At 35.3% G+C, this 19,655-nt stretch overlaps 1 long non-coding RNA gene across 1 annotated transcript; it reads right to left on the bottom strand.

Annotated features, from left to right (window-relative positions):
- Nucleotides 1–9,395: 9,395 nt before the first annotated feature.
- LOC130054052 (uncharacterized) lies at nt 9,396–13,031 on the bottom strand. Its single transcript, XR_008802314.1, has 2 exons — nt 12,769–13,031; nt 9,396–10,364 (listed from the first exon to the last, which is right to left on the bottom strand). It is a non-coding gene; the product is annotated as an uncharacterized LOC130054052 (long non-coding RNA).
- Nucleotides 13,032–19,655: the final 6,624 nt, after the last annotated feature.

Below are 19,655 nucleotides of genomic sequence, written 5' to 3'. Positions count from 1 at the left end.
GACGTGTTGAAATACGACCATGCTTTTCTCTTTACACTCGATGATTTACTCTAGATTATAAATTAGGATTCGACGTACTTACATTTTACACCTTTCTCCATTTTGCTGAGCAATCTTTGACCGCGATATTATATGTGCTAATGCATTGAACTTTTGGTACTGTTTAGACTGTCATTACTTCGTTCATCATTAGAAATCGGCAGAAAAGAAATTGTAGAATTGGGAAACCGGAGAATATTTCCATGAAGTCTCTTAGGCTAAATCAGGCATGTTGCAAGAGGTAGAAGGGAGGGGATCTGCCCCCCCCCCTCCCCCCAAAGCATAGTTTATTTTTCTGTTAATTTTACATTTAAAGACCGTTATATGTTACTTGTACATGTAATGTTTGATTCACCAACTGGCGAGTTCAAACGCGTCAACCATATTGAAACGTTAAAGGATGAGGTGAAACAGCTATTCCATGGTCAATAAAAGCAATTCTACTGTACAAAAGTTAAAATTTCATACATAGACGCCTCAGACGATGGTTTCTGAATAGTTTCAATAGTTCCCTTTGTTTTTGGTCATGGGGAATGTCGAAATAGCAATTGATTTTCAAACCCCATAACAAGCAGTTTTCGCCATGGTACTCCTTCATGAATAATGATAAACAAAGTAAGCGGGTCTTAACCATGATCTTAAGGTATTCAATGTATAATGACCATATTTCATATCTGATAAATGGATGGCGGAATATTTGTAATCATGGTATCATTTTGAAGGGTTCATCAAATAAAAATAATCCACCATAGAAATTTTCAAAATTTTGTTTACTACCTGATTTATTTCACCTAGAATTTAACATTGAAGTATATGGGAAAAGCATGTTTTATTACAATATTTTACAAACAAATTATGTTTTCATAATTATCTCTTGGTAAAAAGTTACATACACTTTCTTTTCATGAAAATATGAAATAAAATTCATCATTGACCACACACATTTTTAGAAAATTAGATTTTTCTTATATTTACAAAGGGCAGACAACTCTTCCAAAAAGTCTTAAGTGCAAAAAGGTCAGCTTCTAATCATTTACCAGTTTTCATCTGCTTCACTTTCATCATTATTTAACAATACACTTTTATGTTGATCTAAATCCTTCAGAATTGTTCATTATCCGTTCATTATACTTTGATACACGGCCGAGTGACAGTTGTAGGTATTTACACATTCCTTTGTTTTGCACGTGATCTAACGTAACACGTTCTCTGATTGAGCAGGGGACTTTCCCTGTGTCCAACCATATGCTGAAAGTAGAGGCTACGAACATCGCACTAAATCTTCCAAGGGTTTGTAGAGAAGCGGAACGGATCGTAAACCCTTGGCTAGCAAAGATAGGGGTCTGTGTATGCCCAACTCTTTTTTTGTTGTTGGTATTATGAGATTGATCACTGTTTGTTATTTTCACCTTTCATGTGTAATTCAAACCTGGGTGTCATGAATTTGTGGAAAAAGGGGGAACAATAAATCAAGGAAAACTGAGTTACCACAAATATCGTTGATTCTACAGTGTATATTGATATACATGTATACAATTACACATCACGTATTGATTGTCTTCACATTTAGACCTAGAGTTTCAACACGAAGGAGAGGGGTACAAGGACGTAGCATTATTTTTTAAATTAGGGGGAGCTATGAAAAAATATATCTCGACAAGCCTACCCTCCAACTTTAGGGTGTGGTACAGAGCCGTCCAAATGTGTGGGGGTGGGGATTGCTTTGTTTCCGGGGGATCCAGAAAAATAAGATGAAGAGAACTTTTTAAGTTTTCGGGGCTGATGACACATTATTCATAAATGTCAGCATTATTCATAAATGTCAGGATAACTTGAGTTACAGTGAACGCGCTGTAGTACACGATATACAGTAAAGCTTAAATCCACTCTTTTTTATGGCAATTTTCTGGGTCCCTTTATGCATTTCTCATGCAGCTTGTCATTCGCAGTTAACAAAATTACATTTGAAAATCGATAAATTTAACTTAATTAAAAGTTGAAACGAGTACTGCATTGCGAAAGTGTCGAAAAGATGTAGAAGGAATAAGCTTGGTTGGTTGTATATTCTTTCAAGAATATTTCACTCAGATGGAGATGTCACCATTGCCGATGAAGGGCTGCAAATTTAGGCCTATGCTCGGCGTTTATCGTGCCACACCTGCTGTAACACGGGGCCTCGGTTTTTGCGGTCTCATCCGAAGAACAGCCCCATTTAGTCGCCTCTTCCGACAAACAAGGGGGTACTGAGGACCTATTCTAACCCGCCACAAGAGTTGTTAAAGAGTTTTCAATACTTTATTTATAAACATAATTGTCGGTTTTGGTGTTTATACTGAAGCAGTCTGTATATTTATTTCGTCCAATTTCTGTACTTGGAGTTGATCCCTTTAAATTATAACGTCGATTGTAAAAGTAAGCCTCTTCGTAAAACTTCAATAGTCTGACAATATAACCAGCCTTGTGTAAAAGTATGTCTCTTTTGTTCACTCAAGGGTGTCTTGTACAGCAGGTGTTTTATATTCAACCTATCATTGGGTCAGATGCTGTCTGACGTGTTTCGTACCGATTGTTAGACCGTTCTTGGCACACCGATTTTGACTACGGATAACTCCGTTCACCTGATCAAGATATAGGGCTCACAGCGGCTGTAACCGGTCGATAGGAGATGCTTACTCTTCCTAGGCACCTGACCCCACCTCTGATGTGTCAAGGGGTCCGTGTTTGCCCAACTATCTATTTTGTATTGCTTATATGAGTTATGAGATTGATCACTGTTCGTTATCTTCACCTTTCATTCACTCAAGCTAGTTTACTGAGTCATATCTAAACGCCTCCCTCTGATAGGGAGAGCATTTTCATTGCACAATAAAAATTGAATTATGCTAATTAAAGTACTGTGAATACTGTCCTAACGAGTTTTAAATTGTGGATATGAAGGGCGAGTAAGCTATGGGGCCAAATTTTGATCTGAAGAGCATTATTTCCGAACATATTGGATGAAGAAATAATTAACTCCAGCCGAAAGAACCCAAGATGCCCATCTCGTGAAATGAAATCATTAATAAATGGAAGCGAAAATGATAAAAGAATTTGGAGATGTTAATTAAGAAACATCAAGTAAAAGATTGTTTCGGAATGTGCCTGGATTCAGCGAAATTCAAGCACAGCAATGAAATATGGCTTTCAAATTTAAGTTTTGATGCGATATGATAATGGCCGATGGAATTAAAAAAAATTGTTAACCTTAAAGTTGGAGCAGAGAATTATGCTAATAAAAAATTCGTTTAAACGTTTCAGTGATTTTCCTGTATCTGTGTTGATTTAGGGAATTTGAAATTAAAATATATATGTTTCTTTTTGACAAATGTATTGTCTTTCTCTTATTTTAAGCTTATCTGTAGACGCCTAATTAATAAGTTATTGGGTTTACCTGGCACTGTCCAATAAGTTGACAAATTTTACTGTCCATTATTTTTAATAATAGACAGTATTTGCCCTTTCTTAAACTTATTGGAGACCTATATATAACGTTTTATATACAAGTGGACTCTCTTTTTAAAAGCCTAAAATAAGAAGGGATTGTATATAACAAAAATGTTTTAAGGAATATCATTTAATTTGGACACGGGGCCGAGTTTGGCCCCAAACTACCGAGTCCTTTTGCAGTACTATTTGAATTGGAAAGGTTTCCTCTACATAATGATTGTGAGATCGATAATTAAAACTTGGTATAGATTAAAGAATTTGACTAAAAACATTCCTTACTCAAAGATAAACATGAATGAGGCAAAAAAATATTTTCCTTACCCGCAAGAATTGCATTTATACATAAATCACATAATAGCAAGCGAAGCTACAAGCTCGCTCCAATGATTACGCAATTGAGTCACGTGGTTTGCTCTTCCAATCGGAACTCCTCGAATGTCTCGCGCACTCGACATAGATTATGTCGAGTGCGCGAGACATTCGAGGAGTTCCGATTGTTTGCTCTTCATCAACTGAAAAATGATGGGGACTACCCAAACTTCCACCAGAGTTCGTTTGCTCACAAACCAAACTCTTCCACTTAGGCATTATGGGATAGCGATTTCTTAGGCCGCGTATACTGTGACGTCACTGTAGAATGACGAAAAAATATAACGTCAAACGTAAACAACTTTCAAAACAAGAACGTAAACATCAAGTTCATTACTTTACACAATAATTTGAACAGAGTCTCCCTACTTTATAATGATCTTTTGATCATTTTATGTTTAAAATAAAATCCATACTTTTATATTAATGCTCTTAATATTAATATCTTCAAACTTTTAACTGCGAACTACTTCTTTAGTGTAATTTGTCTGCGTGATAATCGCGGACTCACAATATACAAATCTGTATATTGTGGTGCGTCACATAGGAGAGGTCTATTCGTAGGTGACGTAATGAGGCTTCGGCGGGGAGTTTGGGGGACTACCCATAACGCTTCCGGAAAAATGTCGCCGTCACTGCGGTATACTTCATTGACAATCCCGTAATTAAAATAATTAGATTGTTTAGAAAGTACAATTAACGTTTTTAAATTCCAGACAAGCTTTCTCATAGCTTCAAACGTTTTGTTTTTGCTTGGTTTGAGAGAAGAAAACACATTGCAGCTAATATGACGTCACAATTTGTAACTGTTTACACCAAGCGCGTTATATTTCCCGCGTTAAATGAAGAGGCGGATTAGAGTCGGAAAGTCTCGTCATGTGACTCGCGAGAAATAACGTGAAATCGTACTTCCGGGCAGTTGTCAGGATGGCATTATAAGCATTATCAAAAATGTACTAGACTCGCTACGTTCAAAACCACATAGAGCTTACTACAAAAAGCGAGAAAGCGGTGGATAACAACTGGGTTTAGAAAATTTGTTCTAGATAGAGCTCTGAGTTAATATGATTACGGTGTGACCGTTGGGGCGAGCGCAGCATATCTGAATACAGTACATTTTCATAAAATTTATATTGAAAACAAGGAAAACTGATCTCATTCACTGTCAATACGTAGGATTACTGTCTTGCTCTTCTCGCCAATGTAGGAACGAAACAGTTTAGCGGGAAATGCAACGAACGTGTTGTGACGTAGCCTGGTAGTTGTGACGTGACTGTTTACATTTCTTTAGACAATATTTTAAAAAGAAAAAGAAAGGGGGAAGAATATGATTGTCATCCTTTCCTTTCAAATAAGAAAGGTTTGTAATACTTCAAAGATTTTTTTTAATTATTATTTTACGAATCGAACCATCCGCCATATTGTACGAGGGACTTCTGGGATTGGCGTCAAAAAAAAATTCTTGTTAGAGGTTGAGATTTAGCTCGGATTATTTCCCGCGCTCTAGTCATTAGAGCTCGCAGTACGAGCCAGCGCTATTACAGCGGTTGTTCAAATGTCAATACGAGACATTTTTCAACAAAGTACAGGTATGTTTACGTCATAGAGTCGTCTGCATCATATGCACTGTACAGTCGTTTGCATCATATACACCCATACATCTATATCTCAGAGTTTAGTTCAAGATATCGAAAGTCCTCGATCAAAATCTCAGCAATATATTTGCGTAGTTCTGATTAGACTGATTCTTGATTGATGTTGTGGTACCCCCCCCCCCCCCCCCGTAATAATCTGCATTGAGTGAAAACCCTAGAGCCTAGAAAAGAATAAAACCTTTTCCTGTTGTGCATAACATGGATATATATCCCTATTTTATTCTATGATTTTAAACGTTTTACAGTTTCATTTAGAAATTTATCTAAATTATTTCATAAAGATATTTCTATAAAATGAAGACAGAACTTTTTACTGACACCAATCATATCAGTGACATATGGAAGTCCCATGAGTCAGTTTTGTTTTCACTATGTAGCTGCAGTAATTTATAATATTATATTATATACATTTGGTATGTAAAACTGCATACAGGAACAGATCCAGAAATTCGGGGGGGGGGGGGGGGCTATAAATCCGCGGCCGCCAATGGCATATTTCATAGATTGTAGATATAAATACATGTATATCTTATGAATTTTGGTTTATCTGAATTTCAGTTGAATTGATAGAAGATGTTATATGTCTATTATGAAATATTGACTAGTCCAGATAGTCAATTTGCAGTTTAGTGTGCATAATCTACATGTTTTGTGTGACAATGACTTTAATGTTAATTTCTTAATCTTTTAGATATAAAAGGGCAAACAACACAGCTGGATAAAGCATCTTAAGTCTGCACCTCGTAAAGCTATGACAATGAGAGAAATGTATCCACCCAGGCAATCAGAATATTGGTAGCTCTTTATGCAATATATGCTCGTCAAGCTATCAATATTAAATGGTATTAATTCTGTAATTAGCAACAACCACGCTCGCTAGGTGGCGCGTCATGTTCTATTTTTATTTCTACAGGAAAAGTGGGACGAGGTTCCACCCTATTTTTTACGGGCTAGTATGGATAAACCTAGAGCCTACGAATGATGCGAAGTTGATCGTTCGGATCTAAAATAGCTATATTTAGCGTATCTCACGTGATTAGGCACATTCCAGAAAATCCCTTTGAGATTGAAGCGATTAAGCAGAGCGAGTATATGTAAACATTTATTTAACGGTGAAATACGCAACAAAGAGTGACATATTAATACATTTTATGCATGAATAAATTATACTGAGGTTAAACATGGACGATAATTGCCCGTGTTCATATAGTATTTGATTGATTTAGATATCCAAGGAAAGATAACTCCCATTATTAACGTACTCACAACGTACCGGTGGTATACAATAATACAATGTTTATACATTTCTGAATGATGAGTGAATCTTTATTTTCATCAGAATCTTTTCCATCACACTCACAGACCAGGTCCCCGTACCCCTACCAGTGTCAATCTGTGACTGATAGCAGTGCGGTATTTAATTTGATATAGTCTAGAGGAAATTCGAAACATGGTAGTGACATTTCTTCCTCACTGAATTAGCTGGATTTTTAACGTTTAAAGAAAAGTGGGGTGTGGACTGGGGGGTTAAAAATGCTATTTGCCAAATTTACAATAATATTAATTACAAGGCAAGGCAAAAGGGGTCATAAGCTACAGATGATGCAATTTTCACTTGCAAGTTGCACTGTCACTACTGGCATTAGTTACACTTAATTAGTGACTTACTTACAGATAAATAAAGTAACTTACATTTTATTTATTTATTTATCTATCATTTCATTTCATTTATTTTTAATATCCTGGTTTGTACTTGAAGAGTCATCGCAATAAAGGGATTACTTAGTGTTACAAAAAAATCTGATCATGCAGTTTTTAAATTTCTGAATTTTGAAAAAATAAAAATAAATAAATAATAGATTCTGATACCACTCAGCCCCCCGACTGGCCAGAGAGTTCTGCTTCTGTCAGTTCTGATGAAACTACCTCAGCCCCCAGACTGGCCAGAGAGTCCACTGTTTCGGTAAATTCTGATAATGATGTGACTGTGACTGATAGCAGTGCGGTATTTAATTTGATATAGTCTAGAGGAAATTCGAAATATGGTAGTGACATTTCCTCCTCACTGAATTAGCTGGATTTAGCGTTTAAAGAAAAGTGAGGTATGGACTGGGGGGTTAAAAATGCTATTTGCCAAATTTTCAACAATATTAATTACAAGGCAATTAAGGCAAAAGGGGTCATAAGCTACAGATGATGCAATTTTCTATAGTGACTTACTTACAGATAAATCAGGGACCTACTAGTTAGTATATAGGTCCCTGGATAAATAAAGTAACTTACAAATATTTTATTTATTTATCTATCATTTCATTTCATTTTTTTTTTAATATCATGGTTTGTACTTGAAGAGTCATCGCAATAAAGTGACATTAATTAATTATTAGTGTTACTAAAAAATCTGATCATGCAGTTTTTAAATTTCTGAATTTTGAAAAAATAAATTTATAATAGATTCTGATACCACTCAGCCCCCCGACTGGCCAGAGAATTCTGCTTCTGTCAATTCTGATGCAACTAGCTCAGCCCCCAGACTAGCCAGAGTCCAGTTTCGGTAAATTCTGATAATGATGCAACTCAGCCCCCCCCCCCCCCCCCCCCCCCCCCCCGGACAGCTCTACCAGAAGTTCTCGGAAAAGACTTGCTGATGTTTAATAAACCAGTTTTCCTATTAATTTTACTTTTGCTCCTGTTCATCAGTTCATTAGGCTATGGCCCAATCTGATTAAATTTAAGATCGTTGATCCGCTCCGTATTCCTCTTCCTTTCCTGTATCTGTGAAGTCCAGAGGTGAGATATATTCTTTCCAAACAACTAAGAATGTTCATGGAACAATTTAGTATTAATTGTTTTCCTTTTCTGTTGTATGCCTTATTTCAAGAAATAACTTTCAGGTCACTTTTTAATGTGAAACGGAACATTTTCAATTTTTGACAACCTGACGGTAGGGGTGTTTAAGACACTATACCTCATTTTCTGTAAGGAAGTGGAGTAAAAGGAATTCAAAATTGGATTCAGTATACTCAAAATTGGTAATTACGCTTGCTTTTTATTGTTTTGGGTAATGATGTTTCAAGAAATAAAGTTGGGTCACTTTTTGATGCGAAATGAAACATTTTCCGTTTTTGGCAACCTGACGGTAGGGGTGTTTAAGACACTATATCTCATTTTCTATAAGAAATTGGAGTAAAAGGAATCCAGATGTGAAATCAGCATACTCAAAATTGGTAATTACAACTGATTTTTATTGTTTTGGGTAATTTTTAAAAAATGGGTGGTGGTTGCTACTGTGATGAATATTTGTATACATGTAAATTCAGGTGATCCCAAAATATAAAGGTTCACCAAAAATGAATGCATCTCCAGACAATATAGAAATTTTAAAAATATCCTTTCTCTGCAACAGCAAAGGATGTCTGTGCAAACATATAGGGATTTTTTACTAGATAAATGCAGATATCATTATAAAGTTTTTCTTTACAAATTCTATCAGACAGCGGTATAAGTAAATAAATTTTATTATGCTATAAGAAAATGTTGAATGTCCAAATAAGAATTATCTAGCATTGGTATTTTTATGAAAGAATATATAGGCATAGTGGATGTCAGTCTCTTTCAGTTTTTTTTGGGGTAAAATTTTCAGAGTGCAGCTCAAAGAGAGCCATGGTTATGGGCATCAAGTTCTCCATCAGCTTTACCTCACAGGCACCACTTGTGATTTCATAGTTTGAACACCAATGAACATGGAAGTGATTCTCATCCTTCGAGATGAATTATGGGAATTATACTTGGCACACATGATCGAGCCTTTGTGCCCTCTCTGCAATAACCAACTAGATAGACTTGTGAAAATTCAAATGTCTTCCATTAGTTTTATTTTGTTTTTGCTACAAATGATCAGTATAAAGATGTACATGAATCACAATTGTAACAATTTCTTTGACTAGCAGACGCTGCAGCCTTAAATAAATGTTCACTTTATCATTTACTTGAATGCATTTAATACAACTTGACAATGCAGAATAATGTGAGTAAGAAGTTGTACATTTATAGTATCTTAAGTCCAAAGGTAAGATTTAATAAATTGTGGAATTCATATCAGCTATTTCCTTCAGTAGAGGATTTGCAAATGTACAAGAGTCACACAGAGTTGAAAATCTTAGTGGACAGATATATATGTCTGTATTGTGAAGGTATATGATTTAGAATATGGGTGTTTTTAATTATTAAATTGCACACTCCACATGAATTTGACTCTTCCTGGTCTTGTAACAGTTGTGCTTCATCCTTACTGAAATGAGATTTTGATGAAAGAAAAGGTGATATGTTCAATGTCACTCCTGATTAAAGTTTATCAAATATATCAAATCCTTTATTAGCAAGAATCATATATCATCTGGCTTCAACATCTCCAATACACCTCAGTGATCAACAATGTCACCATCAAAGGTGGATCCAGGATATAATTCAGAACAATTGTGCTACACAAGTGATAGCCTTTGCTGTGTGACAAATTTTGCACAATGTAGTTGCTGTCAGATAATGACTAGTTATTCATTTTTAAAATTAAATCCAGTGTTCTGTTTGTTGTATCCATTGCGATTCTTTCAGAGGTAAATTCGGCATTGAGCCCTCTGGTCTGCTAAATGTAGATCCCTTAGATTTAGGTGCAACTTCATAAGAGTCATGACAAATTGATCACTGGTATGAACCCTTGTACCGCCCACCCTAGAAGTTGTTAAAATGGGCCCATTCTCTTCATAACAGCCACCAGCACATTGATACATCTGAAGGAAATGATGTATATAACAGCATCTGTAACAACCATAGACATCAAGTGAATATCATTAAAAGTATTGCAGGGGTGGATCAAGAAAATTTGCAAAGGAGGGGAGGGGGGCAAGTGTAATTTATACTACCCCCCTAAAAGAAATGTGTGTAAATTAAAATTATCAAAATTGCAACCCAAATCCCCATATTTGTTACATATGAACTACCAAATGGGGGATGGCACCACCCCCACCCCCTCTTGTCCCACCACTGCATTATTAAACAGTAAATAAACATCTTGTATCAAAATTTTCATTTTCAAGAAGAATTCAAACACCACAATCTCAATTGAATTAATTTAAGATCTAAATGTATGGGTGAATGTTTACTATTTCTTTGTTGCCACAAGAGGCATAGTGTTTTACAAATACATATACAGAAATGAAGTATATGTGTATCAAAAACTTTTTCTAGGTCCTCTTTTATGTTTCTTAATGTAAATATTGTAAAAACATGTAATTTCAGTGATCCCACTGAAAATTTTTTGTTTCCAAATTGGTAGCATTTTCCGTGAGGGTCACAATAAAAACATAAACAATATCATTATTGATTAAAAATTAAAACATAATGAAAGTGAGAAACTGCATTACCTTGTAAATGTGTGTCCCCCCCCCCCCCCCCCCCCCCCCCTTAGCTATCAGCATCCCATAAAAATGTGTTATTACAAGTTTATATGATCAACTATTAATCAGGGAGATTGACAAAACATGGTACAAATAGATACCTGGATATATTTACTTTACCCAGCTAATTGTTTTATTCCCGACTCCCCGGTCGTGGGTAGAGCTCACTGCTTCTGAGTTCTCAATCGGCGATTTAAAGGACACATCGCATGTTTTTAAACTTTTTAATTTTTTCAGCAAAATTAATTCATTTCATGCCTAAAACTACTTTACATGTGTTTTAAATGAAACAGTTTGCGTAGTTTTCGAGTTTGAAAGCGATGAAATTCAAATCTTGCGATATGCATATTTTCTTCGATATTTTACGCGCCATTATCTGTGACGTCATATGCGACCTCGAGCGAGAAGATTTGGAAACAGTTGATAGCCATTTCATAAACAGATTAGATTTAATTGACAAACAAACAATTATCACATTAACAGCTTGTAAATAACATTGCATTAGGGTGTTTTGTGCCGTTTAAGGATGTACTTGCTGTCAGTAGAGAGGATTTGGACTGTATTTTTATCAATTTTCGAGGGACAAGACGTGAATATTTTTTGTCGGCACAACGACTTTGCCATAAAAACCCCCAGTAAAATTTGTCCCTGTACTTTTTCTAACAAGCACTTGGACAAATACGTAGATAAACTGCGAGAAAGTGGTTCTATCGAAGCTACGCACTATTACATATAGGCCTACGACATATGCTTTCCGTTCTGCTCTCGAATTCAATACACACTCGCACCAACTGACCTTCACCTTGTAACAACATAGGCAGAACTTTGCTAGCAGTGTCTACCAACTGGTAGTTTTAAAAAAGAAATTTAAAAATAATTGAACTTTCAATTATAAATAATAAAATATAATATTTCCCGACTTTGAACTGAATTATAATGCTTTCATTTTTTTAAGGAACGCGTACGTGTTTACAACAACAGCACGCCGCGCTCCCACTTCCTACGTAACAACGTGTTGATAACAAAAAATAATAATTAGGCCTAATAAAATTGCTTTAATAAAATAATTTAAAAGTATTGTGATTTTCACAATAAGTTTGATCATTATTATTATTTTTTCTTTTTCGAAATGCACCCGTGACAGTAGGCCTAGTTGTCAATGATACATAATCGTATCATAATTTAAGCCTATCCAACTTCTCCAAAAATAAATTTAATAATAATTGCACTGTTTATTTTAGAAAAGCAACAACGCTAATTACAGTTGTTTACAGAAATGGCATTACCAAATTGTGTTTAGACAGGGATCCGATGTAAACATTATTTACTCGCAAATTTATGCAGATTTCATACTCGCTTTTCTCGCTACATTTGGGTCGCTATTTGTATGCACTGGTGGCTAAAAGATATAAGACTCGGGAAATTTGTCAACATCGAAATAAATGTTATCCATGGTAAATAAATTAGGCCCCTAAAACCCGAGTTTTTAAAAATATCTAACACTACTTTTACAACAAGTTGATCGACGAAGGTCGCATATGACGTCACTGTACCACGTGACTACCTATCTAATTAACTAGGCTTTTTGAAATCGGGGCTTAGATTTAAGTCCGTATTGTGGCTAATTATCGCAATACTTCAGCGAACGAACTATTACAATTAATTTCTATAAGCATAAGGAAGACAAAATGCATATAATTCTGTATACTTTGAAAACACGAGATGTGTCCTTTAACTATAAAATATAAGTATTATGATTTGTTTACCTGCATCTATAAATCCACTTCTTCCTCTTTTTGCATAAGTTGGGAATCTATATTGGCTGTAGGTTCATTTTAATGCTGTCATCTGAGCATAACCAAAGCAAAACAAAGTGACATTTATCGACTGCTGCCCGGAAGTAGTAAATCGAAAGTGAAAGTAAACGAGACTTTCCGACCCTTCGCTCGTCTCAACGGTCACACCGTACAACATATTAGCGAGCGAAGCTCGCATCGCGAAGCGACGCGACGAGCTCGCTCCAATGATTACACATATGAGTCACGTGATTTGCTCTTCATCAGCTGAAAAAAGATGAGTAATATGTATACGGTGTGAACGTTGGACCGAGCGAACCATGTAATGGTCATTGGAGTGTCCCAAGTGGTAATCATAATTCCGTTAAGTATGGTAGGTTATGATTCATTTAAAAATATATATTTTTAATGAAATTTTCCTTGCGCTAAAAACCCAGTAACATCTCAATATCAAAGGGGTTTATATGGGGACAACAGTTTTACAGGACCCGCCTATTCATTGAACGCGGGAAATAAAACGCAAGGCGACGTAAACTGTGCATTGTGTCGTCACATTTAGCCTCGACTTTTTTTTTCTTTGCCAAAGCAAACAATTATAAACAACAATAATACATTCCGTATGCAATGAAAAAGGCCGTTATAAAACTAAATAAAATTAACCAATAAATTCAAAATGGTAAAAATGATACCGTAATTTTTATCGTATATTCTTATTTAAAGAAACTCATGAACTCGTTCATCTATTTAGTCGTATTACGGTTTTATATGTAATTATTTGTTAAAACCTGTTACATTGATAATTATACTATTCACTTTAAACTAACTGAGTGTTTAAATTACGAATTGCACGTCAGAGTCTTCTATTATTGGCATTCAAAATAAAACACGAATAACTGTTGAAGCAGGTAATGAAAAAATAAATGGCGGCGCCGATATGGATCACGAAAATTTCAGTGAACGTATATAGAGATTGTCTCTTTTTCTTTTGCTGATTTTGACTTTTTTCTTTTACATACGTGTTACCTTTAGAGCCTTGCTTCGCGGACGGGCCTTTGGCCCGTCCGAGCTTCGCTCGGTATTACCCATAATGCTTTTGAAAAAATGTCGCCGTCACTGCGGTATACTTCATGGACAAACCCGTAGTTAAAATAATTAGACTGTTTAGAAAGTACCATAAACGTTTTTAAATTCCAGACAAGCTTTCTTATAGCTTCAAACGTTTTGTTTTTGCTTGGTTTGAGAGAAGAAGAAAAAACATTGCAGCTAATATGACGTCACAATATAACTGTTTACATCCACCGCGTTATATTTCCCGCGTTAAAGGGACTGGTTCACGAATTTTGATAAAAATATTTTTCATTTCTGATGTTAAACATTAAAAAAATAACTCATTTAATATGGACAGCCAAAATTTTGACTTTCTGAATGCAGGAATAAAAGCAATATTTTAGCCTTAAATCTGTGTTATGTAAACAAAGACTCGAGTCTTTTTATGTATACAAACAAACATAAATTCAGATCGATATCCATTTCTTTTAAAAATTTCGTAAACAATAACATACCGCAATCTCTGTTTACAAAACAAATAATAAACTCTCTAAAATGAGCTTCTGTGATAATGTATAACCTTAATTTTTATGTGAACTCTTTTAAACACATTAAACAATAGATTTTGATCATTAAAAGTGAAAAAGAAAATTTTGGGGAAAATCGTGAATCAGTCCCTTTAAATGAAGAGGCGGATAAAATGTCTATAAGTCGTGTTTCAAGATGTTAATGGGCTTCGCTCGTCTCAACGGTCACACCGTACAACATATTATACGGTACTAAATACCAGAAATAATCTTGTTTGTTATAGGGAAACATAATTTCAATTTAGTCTGTCATACTGGATGATTATGTAGTCACAAGACTGGGGTTTATAACATGACCTCAAATGCAATCTCCAGTGTAACTGTTAAAGGTGATCTCATTTTAATTAGATTGAGATTGGTATACAAGTTTATAAAACTATACTGACGGCACATTAAGGACGTATGCTACACCAGAGAAATTTGATGTAGATGAAAAGTGTAGGATATGTACAAAAATATTTTGAATTTGAAAATTTTCAAATTTACTTTATTTTGTCAAAAAATACAGTTTTAGTAGAAGGTAATCTGAAAAAAATTTAAAACCCCTGCTGGACTCGAACCTGCGACCTACAGTTCAGCAGTCGGTATTCTAACCTACTGAGCTACTCGGCTAGGTATTTAAATGGAAAAGGAAAAGTCAAATATTGCTGATATCGATTTTGTCATCCATGTTTTTAAAGGAAGTCAGCCATTATGACGATGTAGAGTACTACCTTAAGCACATATGTGAAACTCAAACAAAACTGATTATGAGAATTATTTATCAGTAGTCAGAAATTTTAAGGAAATCCCTGAAAGATGTTAGAGTTTATCGCGGAGCAGACATCAACTCAGATTCTTACCTTGTAGTGCCTAGAAGCCATGAAATCAAAGCTGAGAAAGAACCTTACAAGCCAACAAACTAAGAAACTGGACATCTATAAACTAAGGTCCGCTTTAGCAATTCCAACTGGAACTAAGGAACAGGCTTGAAGCCCCCCCCCCCCCCCCCCCCCCCCCCTTGGATAAAGGAAATGCTTTAAAATGCTGAATGGGAAAACACCAAGACGGTGTATGTTAAAACAGCAGAAAAAGAAGAATAGATGCAAAGAAGGATAACTCCTGGAACTCTGACAAATATCTATCAAGGAAAAATTGCTGGATAGTGAAGTGGATACCAAACAGGGGTGGATCCAGGAATAGCTGTTAGAGGGGGGGGGGGGCAACTTTATGAGGCAGTGTGTCCTGAGGGGGGGGGGGGGCGAAGCCCCTGGATTTTACAGATTTTATAGGGCTTGAAATATGTCTCGGAGACATATTTCATTAGGCCCTATAGGAGGCTCCTATGTAGTCATTTTTAGACGGGGTCACGTTAGTTTACTAGCTGTCAGTCGAGGCCTCAAAACGGAAGCCGTGCCGAGAACACATGAATTGGATATACGTGTGTACACAGCAATCGGCAATACTCGGCTGATTCCGCTACGCTCCATACAAACGTGTGCGCGAGACATCCAAGCAGCTCCGAGTGGTGTACACAGATTTAAAAAAATTAAGATCAATATTTTGAAAAAAAACCAATCTTTTTATTTTTCATTGATTTATTAGATGAATTTGAATTATCTTTCAAACACAAACGATTGTTCTTTTCATGAGCAAATATTCTTACTTTGTTTACATCCGGCCTTTTTTACGGAAGAAACCGAGAATATGCGAATGTATCCGGAGTTTGTCGTGTTATTTATTCTATGCACGCAAAAAGTAGTTTTAATGCAAGCCAACAAGGCGAGTTTTTGTGTGTGGACGTTTTTCTTATTTATTTTCAGGTTAAATGCAAGGTGAAGATAACGAACAGTGATCAATCTCATAACTCCTATAAGCAATACAAAATAGATAGTTGGGCAAACACGGACCCCTGGACACACCTGAGGTGGGATCAGGTGCCTAGGAGGAGTAAGCATCCCCTGTTGACCGGCCACACCCGCCGTGAGCCCTATATCCTGATCAGGTAAACGGAGTTATCCGCAGTCAACATTAGTGTGCCAAGAACGGCTTAACAATCGATATGAAACACGTCAGACAGCATTTGACCCAATGATAGGTTGTATTGATGAACTAGATCGTTATAACGACCATAGAATTTGCGAAATGCTGACTTCAATCGAGACTGTTGAAATCCCTGTACCATCAACTTGTTTGTCAGTAGCTTACCTCGATTTAAAAACTGACTATTCGCAGAACAAGCTCTTGCATATCGAATCAGTTGAGATATATAAACAACATATGCAGGTGATAATGAAATATTGCTACATAAATATGGGAAGTTGACGATGGAGAAGCTGAAATCATCCCCCTTAAATCCGCCACTGCCAAATCCAACAGACTCAACGAGAAACTGCAATATGAATACTAAGGGGCCGATGAGGAGGTGAAAAAGAGTGCACAAGTGACAACTGGACAAAAAACTTCCTTGATGAACAATCAATCGAGGCCGATACAGCTGCTACCAAAGGGCAAATGAGAGAAATCTTTATAAGATCATTATAAAACCCTATACAGAAACAACAACACGACCATCTCCAATATTAAATACAAGCAGGGAAGTATCCTCACAAGTGAAAATAAGCAAGCTAACAGATGGGTTCAGCATTTCAAAGTACTTAGTTTTAAACCACCCATATCCTGGGCTGCGTTAGGGGCTAGGTATGGCGGCTGCTTTGTGCTATATTGATAAAATTTCTGATTGCCCCCTAACTCCAGATTATTCACCTGATTCTACGTTACCACGCAATAACACTGATAATCATACCAATCTACATGGTGAACGCTTAACTACTCTTTGTAAAACCTTAAACCTTAGAATTCTTAATGGAAGATTCCTGGGTGATTCTCTTGGTTATTGTACATTTTATAATTTTAATGGTTCTAGTTGTATAGACTATATGTTGGCCACCAGTCATGTTTTATATAATGTGATGTATTTTAGTGTTTTACCCCCTACAGAATTGTCAGATCATAGTATTATATGTACTAGGCTCAAATGTTGTCCCTTTGATTATCCACTCATATGTGAACCAAAGATTATATGCAGATCTAGTCCTTTGAAAGGACAATATATTTGGTCTGATCAATGTAAACTTGCTTATCAAACAGCTTTAGTTGATGTAGAGAGCACTAACTGCCTAGTTGAACTTGAAAACAGCCTTAGTAGTGAAAACATCAGTATTAATGAAATTAACAATAAATTAACTCATATATATGTAACAGCTGCATCTAAAACTCTTCTTTTTAAACCACCAATAAATAAGCATAAGAAAAACAAACCTAAACCAAAACCATGGATGTTTAATGATATAACCCAATTAAGGAGGGAGGTCCAAAGACTTGGAAGAAGAGTGCAGAGCAAACCAAAAGACTGTAATCTTCTACATGCTTTCAAAAATGCCAAACGACAATTTAACATTATGAGAAAGAAATCAAAACATGAATTTTATAAAACAATCACTGATAAAATTGATAACTTGAATCAGAATAACTCAAAAGATTTCTGGAAAATTTTAAAGAAAAGTAAAATGCACTTTAACTCCAATTCTTCTTCCCCAAGTCTTCACATGTTTGTGGATCACTATAAAAACTTATTATGCTCTATTAGTTTAAGGGAAATAATGCCTATGAAGATGTAGTTGACTCTGGAATACAAAACCTTAATCCCCTTGATTATCCTTTTACATACAGTGAAGTTAAACTTGGTATTAAAAATCTAAAATGTGGTAAATCACCAGGACAAGACTTGATACTCAATGAATTTATTAAAAGTAGTTCAAATATACTTTTATCTGTAATAACAAAACTTTTTAATAAAATTCTTCTTTCTGGGGAAATACCCGAAGACTGGAATTTAGTACAAATATCTTCCATTTATAAATCTGGGGACCCCTGTAACCCAACCAACTATAGAGGATTAAGTGTTACTAGCTGTATGGGTAAACTTTTTAATGGGCTTCTACAGTACCGCCTAAACTCATACTTAGAAACAAATAAACTACTTAGTAACTACCAATTTGGATTCAGGAGGAATCATCGCACTGCAGATAACATATTTATCTTAAAAACTCTTATTAACAAATATTTAAAACACAAGAAACAAAACATATATGCATGTTTTGTTGATTTCACCAAAGCTTTTGATACAATTGGTATAACTTCTTTGTTAACCAAACTATACAAAAAGGTGTAGATGGGAAATTTTACAATCTCATAAAACACATATATTCAAACACTAAATATTGCTGCAAAGACGAATCTAGATATAGTGAACCATTTGTGGCTACGCGTGGGGTTAAGCAAGGCGATAACCTTTCCACTACTCTCTTTAATATATTTATTGATGATTTCTACTCACAACTTATGAATTTTAACACAAACCCACCTAGACTTCAAAATGTTGAAGTTGGTCATTTATTCTTTGCAGATGACTTAATTCTCCTCTCAACTACAAAAGAAGGCCTTCAAACTTCGATAGACTGTCTTTCAGAATATTGCATGAAGGAAAAATTAACTGTTAACCTTAATAAAACTAATGCAATGATTTTCTCAAATAAGAAAATTGACACAGCCCAACACTATTTTTTATTATAATCACTCAATAATTCATCTTACACATGAATATAAATATTTGGGAATTATTTTCAGCTGTAATGGTAAACTTAAATACGCAGCTGAACAGCTAGCTGACCGTGCAAGGAAAGCTTTTTATGCAATTAAACATTACTTGCTCTTTTATGATAAATTATCTGTAAAAACTCTTTTAAAAACTTTATTCTGCTCTTATTGAACCTATAATTTTTTATGATTCTGAAATTTGGATTTCAGACTTAAATATTAACATTAACAATTGTGACCAACTACCCTTTGAAAAAATACAGCACTTAATATTTAAAGACAATTTGGGTGTACAGAAAAAAGCTTCAAATTTAGCCATCAAATATGAACTTGGAACATTCCCCATCTGCTTTAAAGCTCTCCTCTCTATGTTCAAATTTTACAAAAGACTAAAAAGCTATGATGATAAAAATGGTATTAAAAATCCAATACTTATGGCTGCTAAACTGGAAGATGATAACCTTTATAATACTGGCATACAGGAAAATTGGCAAGGACAAATAATAAAGTTAAGAAATAAGCTAAATCTTCCATCATTGGATATTGATAAAAGCACATTTTACAATTACTTGAAGAATTACTATA

Source organism: Ostrea edulis, chromosome 4 (genome assembly GCF_947568905.1).
Source record: "Ostrea edulis chromosome 4, xbOstEdul1.1, whole genome shotgun sequence".
Classification (NCBI taxonomy): domain Eukaryota; kingdom Metazoa; phylum Mollusca; class Bivalvia; order Ostreida; family Ostreidae; genus Ostrea; species Ostrea edulis.
The sequence above is the reverse complement of the archived record's forward strand: the minus strand, read 5'-3'. Positions and strand labels throughout refer to the sequence as shown.